The following is a 2,901-nucleotide window of genomic DNA, read 5'->3' on the forward strand; positions in this document are numbered from 1 at the left end:
TGTTTGGAGCAGCCGATTCATTTGGTCCATATATTGGAGATCCCATTCTGTCTGCTCAAAAGTAGCTTTGCTGTCTTTAAGCTGGTTGGACATCTCCTTTAGTTCCACGCTCTTTTGCTTGTTTTCCTTAATTAGGAAGACAATCTGCTCTCGGGCTTGTCCAAACTTGATTCCCCAACCCTCATTAATAATATTTATGTCGGGCTGGCGTTTTTGTCTTTCTTCCAGGTTCTTATTTTGCGCTTCCATCTGTCTACACTTCTCCTCCAGTTGAAGTTTCTCTTCTTCAATCTGTTGAATTTTATTCTGGAGATGGTAGTTTTCCTTCTTACTGTCATGTAATGCCCTTTGGACGGCTAAGAGGTCATTTGGGGAAATTGGCCGGCCACGACAGGAAGGAGAAGCGGCGTAATCTTTTTGCCTTGGTTGGTGTCTTGTTGGATACATGTTGAAGGTTGTACACGACAACTCTGAAAAGGTTTCCAAAAGTTTCTGTGGTGAACGTGTGAAGGCTGCAAACACAAATGCTGCGAAGACACGAACTAAAAAACTGCTGTGTGTCACCCCTGTTTAAGGAAAAACTTCAAAGGATCGTGTAGTGACATCATAACTCCGTGAGCCAATGAGATTGTCATGTGACATTTTGGAATGGGGATATTTTTTTTTAAACCGTTTTCAAATTTAACTTAATATTTGACTGTTTCTTAACTGACCTGTTTAGCTGATTAAGAAATGAATTGAAACGAGCATCACTAACGTTATATAACAGACAACAGAAAAAAAACAGTTTTTTTTCTAAGTAATAGAGGTATAATACATTTTTTAAATTTTTTTTTTTAAATTATCCTACTTTTTATAAGAGGGAACATTATTTAAAGAATATGTATTTAATTGCAAAACTCTATTCGTCTAAAGGCTATAACAAGAAAGGTGAGCTTCCTGCTCAAAAATGAAATGACCAAAATAAATGGAGCATTTCTCTGCAATTACAAACTCTGTGTAAACAATCTTGGTTTCAAAATAAGGCTAATGCTGGTGAGATGTCATCACAGGTGTAAATATTACTGCAGATGTTACTATGTCAAAGTTTCACAACTGTCTTATGTTTATTTATGTAGGCAAGACCTACTTTTCACTTTTTTGCTTTGCTATATGTTCTTGAGTGTATTAGTTTGCCAGCAGCACGAACATGTACTAGTGTCAATAATAGTACGGTGGATTAGAAAACCTGCTCACAAGTTGAATAAACACCCAGGATTGTTTCATCATTTTCATTCAAAACCAATATTTGAGTCAAAATGAGAAAGTTGTTTGTGCTGTCTGATGAAGAAGAAGCAAAATAAAGTGCAGTTTTGATGTAGATGATGTTGTATACAAACTAGAAGAGGAAGATAGTAGGATCTCTGTATCATGCTTTGTCACTTTGTACCATGTAATTCTTTCTATTTCCACCAGGGGGTGTTTTCAGAAGTGGTAGGTGGTAAAAGAAGAGGTCAGCAGGAAGATGGCGAAGAGCGACCAAAGACCAAGAAAAAGAGGCAGTCAGGCAAAGATGAAGAGTATTATATCCCTTACAGACCTAAAGACTTTGACTCTGAGAGAGGGTGAGGCATTAAACTGTTGCATCTGTTTCTTTAAAAAATGTGAATGGCTTTGTGTTTTATGCTGTTTTGTCCTGTGTTATGCGTCGACAGGTTGAGTCTCGGTGGAGAGGGCAGTGCTTTTGAACAGCAGGCCTCTTCAGCTGTCCTTGATCTCATGGGAGATGAAGGCGATCGCCTTAACCAGCAGAAGAAAATGATGAAATGGTACAAATTTCCCTATGTTTGACTCAGTATCCACCAAATGGTCATTTCAAACTATAATTTAAAGTCTTTTTTCCCCCTTCTTTTTTTAGGGACCGTAAGAGGAAGCGTTTTGTGAGAGAAACGGGAAAAGAAGACCAGAAGAAGAAGATCAAAACAGACAGCGGTCAGGTTATCAGTAACAAGAAGAACAGGAAGAACTTGTATCCTTCCAACAAAAAGCTTCTCTGTGTGCTGCTCTCAATGACCCTCTTCTCTACTCCTATGACAATATTAAGCTGTACTGTGAAGATGTTGTATCACTTGACAACATGTCAGTTATGAGGAGTGAAGGAAAAAATACAAGATTGATGATACAGGATCTGGATCAGATGGAGAAACAGGCGGAGGAGGCAGGAAGCCAGCAAGAGGTAGGAAGGCATCAAAATGAATAGCACAAACATGTTAAATATAGACCATCAGCCACCATGTTTTAACTCAACTCTAAAGGTAAATACTTCAAGTCCCTCTTCCAGCCTTGCGAGCTATAACCTCCAACCTCTTTGTTGTGTCGTGCCTCTCCCAGGTCGTGGCCGTGGCCGACGAGGTCCAAACGTACAGAGCTCCGGTGACCACAAAGCACGCTCGGAGCTGAAAACAAAGGATCAGATCATGAAGCAGCGCAAGAAAAAGCAGAAGCACCAGTTCCTGCAGGGCGGGGGGATGAGGAAGCTCCGCTCCAAGAACAAAAAGTGGCTCGGAGAAGTTAAAAAGTCAGGTTTTGGAAGGGGTGGCCATAAGAAAGGCAAGCTGAGGAAGAAACTGTGAGGAGGACAGAGGGTTGATGGTGTGGAGGACATCACGAGGAACTGGGTGATAAGCGTCAGAATCATCTGAGAACATCACCAAAGATTTTCCTGGCGCTTTGTGTGACTGTAGATTAAGGAGAAAATCATTTGTGAATCTTTACACTGCAGAAATGCACGTCACTTCTTCCTTGATGGCCTGCTGAACTCTGCGTTTGCCACAGAGTTATGTTTAATTATGATCCACTAACCTGGATTTATTACTTGTAAGCATGTTGGCAGTCTAATAAAAGTGTTTTGGAGTACTGAAA

The 2,901-nt window shown here is 40.3% G+C and overlaps 1 long non-coding RNA gene across 2 annotated transcripts; it reads left to right on the forward strand.

Annotated features, from left to right (window-relative positions):
- The first annotated feature begins 1,465 nt into the window (after nucleotides 1-1,465).
- Nucleotides 1,466-2,901, forward strand: LOC146657049 (uncharacterized). 2 transcript variants are annotated; one of them, XR_014914009.1, is made up of 3 exons: nucleotides 1,466-1,604; nucleotides 1,695-2,215; nucleotides 2,371-2,901. It is a non-coding gene; the product is annotated as an uncharacterized LOC146657049 (long non-coding RNA). The 2 variants fall into 2 exon arrangements; XR_014914008.1 differs by having other exon boundaries at nucleotides 1,487-2,215.

The sequence above is a fragment of the Rhamphochromis longiceps genome, linkage group LG12, assembly GCF_057381845.1.
Source record: "Rhamphochromis longiceps isolate RC_006_pf linkage group LG12, R_longiceps_female_GT1.1, whole genome shotgun sequence".
NCBI classification, from domain to species: Eukaryota; Metazoa; Chordata; class Actinopteri; order Cichliformes; family Cichlidae; genus Rhamphochromis; species Rhamphochromis longiceps.